Source organism: Oryzias latipes, chromosome 4 (assembly GCF_002234675.1).
Source record: "Oryzias latipes chromosome 4, ASM223467v1".
In the NCBI taxonomy this organism is placed as follows: domain Eukaryota; kingdom Metazoa; phylum Chordata; class Actinopteri; order Beloniformes; family Adrianichthyidae; genus Oryzias; species Oryzias latipes.
The window spans coordinates 23,387,126-23,399,047 of record NC_019862.2 but is presented as its reverse complement, the minus strand read 5'-3'; the positions used below and the strand labels follow the sequence as shown (position 1 = coordinate 23,399,047).

At 45.1% G+C, this 11,922-nt stretch overlaps 1 long non-coding RNA gene across 1 annotated transcript; it reads left to right on the top strand.

Annotated features, from left to right (window-relative positions):
* The first annotated feature begins 11,038 nt into the window (after nucleotides 1–11,038).
* LOC105358002 lies at nucleotides 11,039–11,424 on the top strand. The gene is made up of 2 exons (XR_911777.2): nucleotides 11,039–11,089; nucleotides 11,177–11,424. It is a non-coding gene; the product is annotated as an uncharacterized LOC105358002 (long non-coding RNA).
* The last annotated feature ends 498 nt before the right edge of the window (nucleotides 11,425–11,922 follow it).

Below are 11,922 nucleotides of genomic sequence, written 5' to 3'. Positions count from 1 at the left end.
ATTTGAAGAATAAATTTAGACAGGCATTAAGAAAAGCTGCTGTGGTGGCGACAGCGCATGTTTTTATGAGGCTGTAACTCCAAGCAGATAAACAAACGAGGAAAATTAGTGGTAAAGTTTGCCTAAGTGGTGCTCAATGTAAAAAAGCCGAAACTGGTTTGCAGGAATATTCATTACACTGTAATAAATCCAACTTAAATTTTTTGACTTGACAAAATCTTTTATGTTGTAATAACTATATAATCTAAGTTCTACTAATCAATTCAACGATTTAAGTCAGTTCAGCAAGTTAAGGTAGTCGTACAGTTCAACATTATTTATTGAGTTGTCTGTACTTATATATCTAAGTTGCAGTTCATTACAGTGTGATAAAGTTCTGTGAACTTATCTTTTTTAATTGTGAAATGCGGGAATTCCAACTTTTGGAGTTGGCATTGTCCACTGATTGAGTGGTTTGTCAAGAAGCGTCTGCAGAAGTTTTTACTCTTATTTAATGACATAAGTATTAGCAAGTACATAAAGTACGTTGTATCCCACAATTCCTTGCGGTGCCGATCTAACAGCAGCATCAAAGTTACACCTACTTAATTGAATTAATTTGAATGAAAGTAAAATAACTGTCTGATAACTACATGTTATTTTTAAGATGACTAAACAAAAAAATATGTTTATCTTAACTGAAGCAAATAACTAAGTTAGATCAAAGTAAAAAAGTTTATTTTTCCAACATCCATATGTGGTCTTATCACCCTCTCATGGTGGAAAAAGTATTATCTGAGCTTCTTCATCCACTAAATCATCTTCAAATGGACACGTCATGCTGCTTCATCTCTCTGAAAACAAACTAACCTTCAACTAAACCTGCTCCAGACCAGGTTATGTTCAGAGCATGAGTTGCTATGGCAACTTGGCATATCCTGAAACACTAGAACTGAAAGCTGAGGTTATCAACTTCCTTAGCCTCAAACTTACCGTGGTAACTATAACCTGCTTTCTGGAATACCCCCCAGGGCTTCAGCCATTTTGTAAACAATGTTTTGGTGAACCGGGCCTTAGCCCCGCCCATGGCAACTAAGACTCATGGGAAGTGTTGATTCCCACACCTTGAGTTAGAGAGCTGTGAAGAGAAGTGACGCTCATGTTGTTGCAGTGAATGAGTATGGATAAATTTAAATATTTGTCCTGCTGCACACATGCAGGCGAGCTGTAACTGCTCACCTGTGCCCCAATGATCTTGAAAAGATCTGGGTTGCATGTGGAAATATGGAAATGTGGCAGGGTTTAAAGTATGTGTGATTATGAAGCTAAATTCAAAGTCAAGAACAGAGGTGCTCTTAAAACTCAAAGTTAAGTTATGTCAACCTTGGTGAAGTCACCAATAATCGAAATTTACAGTTGTTACGGCCTAAATAATTAAGTTTGTACATCTAAGCCTGAGTTGTGAAAAGTTAAGATTCAGAGTTAGGATTACGTGACATTTTAGGTCACTGTAACTTACATCGGAGTTGGTCAAAATTACGATTCAAAGTTAATCCAACTTGAACTTTTAAGTTCATACAACTTACAACTGAGTTAGAAGAACTAAATAAATGAGTTTGAAAACTCCAACACAAAACTTAAAATATTGAGTTTAGGTCCTTAACTCAAAATTTTACCGAAGTTTGTTGCCTTACAATTTTAAGTTCTAAGAACTTTTCTTTTTTTGCAGTGTACAAACTTTTGCTGAGCACAAAAAATGATATTTAAATAGAAACTAATATAAACGAATGATAATTTGCTGGTAAATTTAGAATCTGTATTTTTTTTTATAGACATTCTTAACAACCTGTACTCTCAAATAACTGTCAGTATGGGAACATGCCAATGGACAGAATACATTTTTAACTGTAATTGTAATTGTAACTGTAATTTGTTTTAAAATTGCAACAACGTCCAAAGCAGAGAATCTTTCTGCCGTGAAGAAAATGGCTTTGTGTGCGCTATACGCGTCGACCATTCCAAGACATCTAACGAATACCACCCCAATGGTAGTGTGAACCATTAGGTTTTTGGTTTGACCAAAGCAAAGATTTCACTCCTGTCACTTATTCAAAAACTCTCAAAGAGTTGCACCCCTCTAGCAATCTGAAAAAAGGTTTGGGGCATAGTGAACGTACACCACCACCACCCCCCGATTTGTTTTTTTTGTGTGTCATCATCAAAATGATTTTACCGATAAGGATTAGGGTCATGTAGAAAGAAAAAAAAAAGGGCATAGAAAATTGTGACTTTAATCTCAGAATTCTGACTTTTGTCTCAGAATTCTGAGATTAAAGTCAGAATTTTCTATGCCCTGTTTTATCTTTCTTTATGGCCCTAATCCTCTTCCGTAATTTTTTGATAATTTGTTAATGAAATAATTTTGATGACCAAAAAAATGGACACAATACTTCAAAGCGGACAAGAATGTCAAAAAAAACATCAAGGGGCCAAAATTTTAAAAAGAACATTTCAAAATCCACCAAAAAATATCCAAAGGAAGTTTTAATATTATTATGGGATGGCCATTTTGTGGCCAGATATGAAATTTGGCAATTAACATTTTTGTACAACATGGGAAATATTTTTGTTTGAGAAATCTCCACAAAATTTCACACACACCCTACCAGGTTAAGTACACAACCACCACAATGTTAGTTTAAAAGTTTATAGATTCTGAATGGTGCTAGCGTTGCGAGGTAGCAAAAATGGTGAATTTTTTACAATATTTTTACCAGAATATTGTAAATATTTAACACATGAATTCTTGGCTTAACCTAAACCAAACATTATGAAATACAATATGACAATATTTGGAATGTGGGTATTTGTAAGGTTTTTAACATAAAAACTCAGTTACCAAGGAAATTTGCCGATTCTTCTAAACATTATATGGATCTCTTCATCGCCACTAGGCAGCCAAAAAATAAAATCGTTGCTACAGAGATAAAAGACAACAAGAACCTGCCATTTTGAAAAAAATATTTTTTTTCTTCATGAATTTGTCATTTGTAGCTCTGACAGGGTAACAGGGGCAGAAGGGGAGAGTGAGTGGTGTGTAGCAGCCAGTCAGTCAGTGAGGGTGGGGCGAAAGGGAATGGCAAGTGCAGTTAGCGCCTGCAGGCCATATGACAACACTCAAGGCTTTATTTTAATTCTTGAATTTTATTTATTGAAGACAAGAGAAAAGAAAAAGAAGAAACAGTTAGTAAAATGCACGCTTCCCAAAAAAGATGGGAAAAAAATTGCAGCAAGGAGCTTCAACTAAAGTACAGCTGATTGAATGCATATAGGGATTTAACAGGTTCAGAAAATGGGTGGATGGAAGAATGCTCATAGTGCAGGGACCTCTATAAAAAACAATTCTGTATTTGATCCATGACGGATTAAGGTGTGTTACATACACACAAACTTTACAGCATTTTGCAGGATGTTCAGCACTGCACTGAAAAGTCCCTTTATAAGCTTCAGTCAGACTACAGAATGCAATTCTTATTTTCTTTTTTAATTGTACAACTTGTGCGACCTTCTTTGCAAAACCAGCTCCAGAGGTCGCAGCCCCACCCTCCCAGTACCCCCTGATGTTCCCGTCCCGACAGACAACTGCAGAAAGAACTGCTCTCTCCACTGGAGCCTTGTAAAAAGATCAGCAACATCTGGCAAACATAAATGGTAAAGTTCATGACAACATAATTAGAAGAAGACTAAACAATAACGCCTTTGTTGGGAGGAAGTTGCTGTTTGAAAATCTATTCACTGTGGGAACGTCCTCTCGTTCAGTGGATTCAAGCATCTGAATGAGCAGCAAGCCTTCCAAAAAAATGTTTGGGTCAAAATCTCCTGCCAGCTGTGATGCAAAAAGAGAAAATGGTCATGATTTGGGCGTCAATGAGGGGATCATTACCATCTCCTCATGGTGGGACACTGGGTGGCATGGTCTATGTCCAGTCTGGTAATCCCTTTGTCCCCCGCCTGCTGTATACAGTCTGATTATCTGTTCAGCCCTCCTTTTTATTCATCCATTCATACTGCATATACATGTTTTCTTACTTTCCCTTTCATATGAATTTTCTCTACTGGATTTTATTTTTTTCTCTTGGAAGACACCTGTTCATGAGTACACGAGTTACAAGCTCTGTTTTAACAGTAAAGCTGCACATAAAGAGCGTACACCATTCAGGTGAACAGCACTAAGAGGGCCCGATGCACAGTAGACTGGGGTTGAGGGTGTTGGAATACTCCTAATTTACCCCTGAGTGTTGTTTAAGTCGCCCACAGCATGCCCATTGGATTATGACTAGCAAATCCTCATGTCCTGATTTGTACATAGTTAAAAATATAAAATAAAGCATAAATAATTTCATCTTTCTTTCACTTTCGGCTTCTCCCATTAGGGGTTGCCACAGCGAAACAGCCCTTGAGGATGACTCGCATGGTTAACTTGGCAATGTTTTACGCCGGATGCCCTTCCTGACACAACCCTCTCAATCCAACCGGGCTTGGGGCAGAAAGCATAAATAATTTCATATTGAAAAAAAAAATCACCTCCAGTGCAGTTTTCGTGGACAATAAATCAAATCATCATGTAACACCATAAGCGCAAACTTCTAGGGCCCCTCGCAAAAAGAAGTCTATTCAAGTGTACAAGTATGCTTATCTATGGTAAAAGAGAGGCAGTTCAAGTTTACTTTTAATGTATTGGCATTTATGTATTAAACCTTCTGAATACCCTTGTAATAGTGTGAAGAAGTGGGAGACTTCTTGCTCCTTGTGGAGTTTATATTAGCCATATCTGTTTCTGCTGGGCTTTCTGTGGTCAGAACACATCACTGATCTCTCCTTCTTGGTTCAAACATCTTCCTCTTCAAGCTGTCCTCACATTTATTTGCTGCAAACTAAACCTTAAGGCGTCTTACTGATCCTAAACTCTTGAGTCCCAATCATCTAGGGCTCGTTGTCTAAAATGTCACCCAGTTTTTAGACACACAAACAACTCGGCAACCTCTTTCTGTATCTCCTTGTTTCTATTTGTTGAATTTTTTGTTGTTTTTGTATGAGAACATGATCGAGTCTGGGTAAAACAGTTTCCCATGACGTCAGGCCGCCTCCATCGCAGTCCTTCAGTATCAGCTGGCCTTTCACAGTTTAAAAATGCAGCAGAGCAATAAGCAAAACCCATTAGGCTCCTAGAATCAGGTCCACAAAGTATGCAGATGGAGCTCATCAACCTCTGGATCTGGTTAAGTTACAGAGAACACAACTTAATCAGTGTTGCTCTTTCGCAATACGTCCCTTCAGTTTAGTGTCTTTCTACAGCACAATTCCCCAGTGGGAGACATGTTTGGATAGACATACAGTAGAAAAGGTCAGATAATGTTAAAACAAGCTCTGTAGAGCAGCAACAAACACAGAGTTGCATGACTTTGTGGCCTTTTCTCAAATGAAATAAGAGATATTTCAGGAAAAGGGAATAAAACATGTCTGCGATGAATAAACGGGTTTTTCTTTCGGCAACCCACGTTCAAGTAACCGTTCCCAAAGAAAGTCTACGTAAACGCGTGTTTTGGGCTTCCATGTTCAAAACTCTTGCATTTAAGTATAGCTACGCAAGTTTCAACAACTGTCTTCGCCATCTATGTACTAAACGGGTGGCCATTGAAAGCCTGTTGCCAGTTAAACCAGGTTGAACTTTGACCAATCAGGGACTCAGATTTGATGCGGTGAAACTCCTCAAACGTAGAGTGGTTTATCTGGTGAACACGATGATGAGCCTGACGACATCTGCATTTGTTTTTTAAATAAAGATAAACCAAGGTCACTCTCCCGACACGTTGGTAATTTCAGGGATGCTGGCAGTAAACTGAAAAGTTTCCATTTTGTGCCCAAATCGTGTTATTTTCCCCCTCACTGACTGTCCAGTGTGAACACCATGGGCTAAACGCACATTCAAGTGCTTGGTGTGCATAGCTTCAGAGTAAAGGATTCCATTTGCAACACATTGCATTCTTAATGTGTTAAATGAAGTGTCATGGTGCCTCTGTCAGACTCCTTCCCCCTCTCCTCTCCGCTTGGTTCCTGATTATCCCCAGCTGCTTCCACTCACCTCATCGACACACCTGCCTTCTTAAGGAGCTCCAGGATCTTCATTCAACGCCAGTCCGTTGCCCCTGATGGTGCATATTTGGCCTCACGTCAAGTTCATGCTTTGTTGCCTTGCCTTAAGCCAAGTAGTTAACATATGCTGTCTTACCTGTCTCCAGGAAACCTCAGCCACGAGTGGTCACCCACAGCAGCCGTAATCCGGACTCCTCTACTGGTCTGTTCCCTTCATCCTCACCACGAGCCTCTGCCGAACCAGCTGCCTCACGAGACGGACTCACGCTGCCGACTCCAGACCCGAACGAGCAGTTCCACCAGTGACGCCACGAGCCGCAGTTACATTCTCGGACCTCCAGTAACAGATACCTACCTGTCTGGCCCTCATATTAAATCTACCTTCTCGCCAAGACATCTCTGTCCTGTGTCTCATTCCGGGTTTCAGCATCTGGGTCTCAGTCGTTCTATAGTCATGACAGAACGGACTGGCCATAATCCCGACCCAGCTGACCCGGAGGGACTCAGATTAGCCGTATCCCAGCAAGGCATATTGCTTGGTCGCCAGGCCGACGCCCTATCCCAGATGGCCGCGGCCCAACAGGACCTTTTTCACCGCCTGGACGGTTTGACACAGACATTGAACAATTTAACCGGACATTTTTCCCATGTTCCAACAGATACGGCTCAAGCTACGGCTAACTCGGCTACTTCCGTTTCCGGATCACCCTCCGCTCACGAAAACATCCGGCTGCAACCGGAACCATTTACTGGTGACGTTGAAGCCTGCGGAGGATTCCTCCTCCAATGCGAGCTGATTTACCAACAAGCCCCCCGTCATTATCAGTCGGATCACAGTAAAATATCACTGATCGTCAACTCTCTACGCAATAAAGCCCTCCAGTGGGCCCAGGCTTTCCTCTCCTCCAATCCCATAAGCCACCTCACTTATGAACGTTTCCTCAGAGAGTTCCAGTTAATTTTCGACCAACCACGCAAACAGGACGAAGCAACCCGTCGGTTACTCGCGCTCAGGCAGCGTAACCGCTCGGTGAGTGAACACGTTATAGATTTCCGTATTCTGGCGGTCGAGGCAGGCTGGCCCGACGCAGCTTTGAAGGGGATCTTTTACCAGTCTTTAAATGAACAAATTAAGGATCATCTGTGTTCTCAACCCGAAGCCCGGTCATTTGAGGAACTGGTTTCTGCGGCACTCCGCTCTGATGTTCGCCTGCGGGAGCGTCAAAGGGAACGAGGGCCCGTTTTCCAGCGTGCCGCAACCACTACATCCTCCAACTTCTCACACGCTGTTCACGCCACCCCTCTCGACTCCCTCAGCCCCTCTAGACCTCCAGACGAGCCTATGCAGGTTGGACACTCTCGACTGTCTGAAGAGGAACGCCGCAGACGGCGCATGGAGGGGGCCTGTTTCTATTGCGGAGCAAAGGGCCACATTGTCATCTCCTGCCCGCTTCGTTTAAACACCCGAACCCCTCGCTAGGAGACAGGCTGCGAGGGGTAACAAACATCTACCTGGCCGGTAATAATTTTTTACTAATCCCTGTCAAGTTAAGTCACGATCTCCAAGTGCATGAGTTACGGGCCCTGGTCGACTCCGGGGCCGAGCAGAGTTTAATTGACCAGCAACTTGTTAATGAACTGTCGATTCCCACAGAACCCCTGGAGAACCCCATCGAGGCTTCCGGTTTAGGCGGTCAACTCTTATCCCGCATCACCCACCGCACCAAACCCATCCTGCTCATTACTTCTGGCAACCATCGTGAGTCTATCCGTTTCCTCATCACCAAGTCCATCCATACTCCCATAGTACTCGGGTTTTCCTGGCTAAAACTGCATAATCCTCAATTTAATTGGGCTCAAGGGACTATAATCCAGTGGAGCCCATATTGCCTCGCTAATTGTCTTCTCTCTGCTCTCCCTTCCGTTACTTCTCCTAACGCTGAGTGTCATAGCCAAGTCGATTTGTCCAACATTCCTCGTTGTTATCATGATTTAAAAGCAGTATTTTGCAAAACCAAAGCTAGTGCTCTCCCACCTCATAGACCTTATGATTGCGCCATAAACCTGATGCCTGGCGCTCCATTGCCCAAGGGCCATTTGTTTAATCTATCTGGACCAGAAAAGACAGCCATGGAGAACTATGTACAGGAAGCCCTCGCCCTGGGGCACATTCGACCCTCCTCCTCCCCCGTGGGAGCAGGCTTTTTCTTCGTGCAGAAAAAAGACAAGTCCCTCCGACCATGCATTGATTATCGCGAACTAAATCAAATCACCGTAAAAGACAAATACTCACTGCCATTAATCACCTCCGTTTTTGATTCCGTCCAGAAGGCTCGCATATTCACAAAGTTAGATCTCCGCAATGCCTACCACTTGGTCCGAATTAAGGAAGGGGACGAGTGGAAAACTGCCTTTAACACCCCGTTAGGGCATTACGAATATTTAGTAATGCCTTTCGGCCTCACCAACGCCCCGGCAGTTTTCCAAAGGCTAGTTAACGATGTCCTTCGGGACTTCATTAATCGATTCGTCTTTGTCTATTTAGATGATATTCTTGTCTACTCCCACGATCTGGCTCAACACGAGCATCACGTTCGGCTGGTGTTGGAGAGACTATTGGAAAATCAGCTTTTCGTTAAGCATGAAAAGTGCGAATTTCATTCCCCCACTGTACAGTTTCTCGGTTACATTATCGAGGCTGGCTGCATACGCCCTGATCCATCCAAAATAGAAGCTGTTACCAACTGGGAACCTCCAACCAGCCGTAAGAAGCTACAGCAATTCCTGGGCTTTGCTAACTTTTACAGACGCTTCATACGCAATTACAGCAGTATTGCTTCTCCCCTTACACGCCTCACTTCCATAAAGCATCCCTTTGTCTGGTCCAACGAAGCCCAACAGGCCTTCAACAGGTTAAAGAAACTGTTTGTCTCTGCCCCGATCCTCATCCAACCTGACCCCTCACGGCAATTTATCGTTGAGGTCGATGCCTCTGACTCTGGGGTGGGCGCTGTCCTCTCACAGAAGGAGGAGAGTTCTGGAAAACTCAAACCTTGTGCGTTTTTCTCTCGCAAGCTGTCCCCTTCTGAGCAGAATTACGACGTTGGCAACCGGGAACTCTTAGCCATCAAACTTGCCCTGGAGGAGTGGCGTCACTGGTTGGAGGGAGCCGAGCAGCCTTTCATCGTCTGGACGGACCATAAAAACCTGGCATACCTACGCTCCGCGAAAAGACTCAACTCCAGGCAAGCTCGTTGGTGTCTTTTCTTTGACCGGTTTCACTTCACCATAACCTACAGACCAGGCTCCCGCAACACCAAACCCGATGCCCTCTCCAGGAAATACAGTCCGTCTGAGAACACTCTATCATCAATCCTCCCTTCATCCTGCATCATAGGAAGTGTCACCTGGGATATCGAGGCCAAGGTTCTTCAAGCCCTGGAAGGGGACTCTGACCATCCACCCGCCTCCAGGGGCACACTGTTTGTACCCGCTCATCTCCGCTCCGAAGTCATCACTTGGGGTCACGCGTCTCGTCTGGCGTGCCATGGGGGGGTCCACCGTACCCTCCATTTACTTCGTAAGAGGTTTTATTGGCCGTCTATGGAGAAGGATATTAGGGAGTATATCTCGGCGTGCACCACCTGCGCCCGATCCAAGACGTCCTCCTCGGCTCCGGCGGGGTTGCTCCACCCACTTCCTACGCCCAGCAGGCCCTGGTCCCACTTGGCAATGGACTTTGTCACCGGGTTACCCCCATCAGCAGGTAACACCGTCATACTCACAGTCATAGATCGATTTTCCAAGATGGCCCACTTCATTCCGCTCCCTCAACTACCCACTGCCACCGAAACTGCTGATATCATGACCAAGCAGGTTTTCCGTCACCATGGCATCCCCCTGGACATTGTCTCTGACCGTGGCCCGCAGTTCATTTCTCAGGTCTGGAAGGCCTTCTGTACGGCCTTGGGGGCCACGGTCAGCCTCACATCTGGCTACCATCCTCAGTCCAACGGCCAAGCGGAGAGAGCGAACCAGGAACTGGAGGCAGCTCTCCGCTGCTTGGCGGCACAGAACCAGCAGGACTGGTCCCAATATCTCGTGTGGATTGAGTATGCCCATAATGCTCATCCCTCCACTGCCACTGGGCTCTCTCCCTTTGAGGCCGCCCTCGGGTACTCACCACCTCTGTTTCCGTCACAGGAACTGGACTTGGCGGTGCCTTCCGTACAACATCACATCCAGCGGTGCCAACGCATCTGGGCACAGGCTAAGGCTGCTCTCCTCCGCACCAAGGAGAGCAACTGCCGCATCGCCAACCGTCACAGGGTGGTGGGACCCGAGTACCAACCTGGCCAAAGGGTCTGGCTCTCCACACGTAATATCCCCATCCAAGCCACCTCCAAGAAACTGGCTCCACGATTCATCGGACCTTACGTCATAGAGAAACTCATCAACCCCACCTGCGTCCGACTCCGTCTTCCCAAGGCTCTGAAAGTTCACCCGTCATTTCATGTTTCCCAGATCAAGCCAGTTCTGGACAGTCCTCTGTGCCCGCCGTCCGCTTCCCCGCCACCCGCCCGGCTCATCGACGGTGCTCCGGCTTACGACGTCAATCGGATCCTGGATGTCCGCCGTCGGGGTCGCGGATTCCAGTTCCTGGTCGACTGGGTGGGTTACGGGCCGGAGGAGCGCTCCTGGATTTCCCGCTCTCTCATTTTGGACCCCTCGCTCATTGAGGATTTCTACCGGGCCCACCCAGATCGCCGCCCTTGACCGCCTGGAGGCGGTCGTTGAGGGGGGGGTACTGTCATGGTGCCTCTGTCAGACTCCTTCCCCCTCTCCTCTCCGCTTGGTTCCTGATTATCCCCAGCTGCTTCCACTCACCTCATCGACACACCTGCCTTCTTAAGGAGCTCCAGGATCTTCATTCAACGCCAGTCCGTTGCCCCTGATGGTGCATATTTGGCCTCACGTCAAGTTCATGCTTTGTTGCCTTGCCTTAAGCCAAGTAGTTAACATATGCTGTCTTACCTGTCTCCAGGAAACCTCAGCCACGAGTGGTCACCCACAGCAGCCGTAATCCGGACTCCTCTACTGGTCTGTTCCCTTCATCCTCACCACGAGCCTCTGCCGAACCAGCTGCCTCACGAGACGGACTCACGCTGCCGACTCCAGACCCGAACGAGCAGTTCCACCAGTGACGCCACGAGCCGCAGTTACATTCTCGGACCTCCAGTAACAGATACCTACCTGTCTGGCCCTCATATTAAATCTACCTTCTCGCCAAGACATCTCTGTCCTGTGTCTCATTCCGGGTTTCAGCATCTGGGTCTCAGTCGTTCTATAGTCATGACATGAAGTGACTTTATATGAGAAAAAAGTGTTCATTAATAACACATGTGACACTTCCTGTCTGAATTTCATCATTTCACTTTGGGGTGAGGTTGAGGGTCAAAATTCTGCGAGTGGATGTGGTTTTGGTCACGGCGGTGTTGGGGTTGAGAGTTCATCTGCATCAAAACATGCCTTCGCTGGATTCATGACGTCTCCTGATCTCTTATTTAATCCAGACAACCGAGCCTCTGTGCCGCAATTTTTCCTCAAATCTTTAAAGAGTGTTTAAATATCTGCAGATGTTTGAAAAAGCTTGAAGAAGATCAGAGAATATTCTAATTCTCTTTTCTTTCATCCATTCTAACGTAGATCTGAAGGCAAGTAATAGAATTTTCTTCCTTTAAATAATCAATTTCAGGTCATTTTTTTATTGAGGAACATTAAAAACCTTAT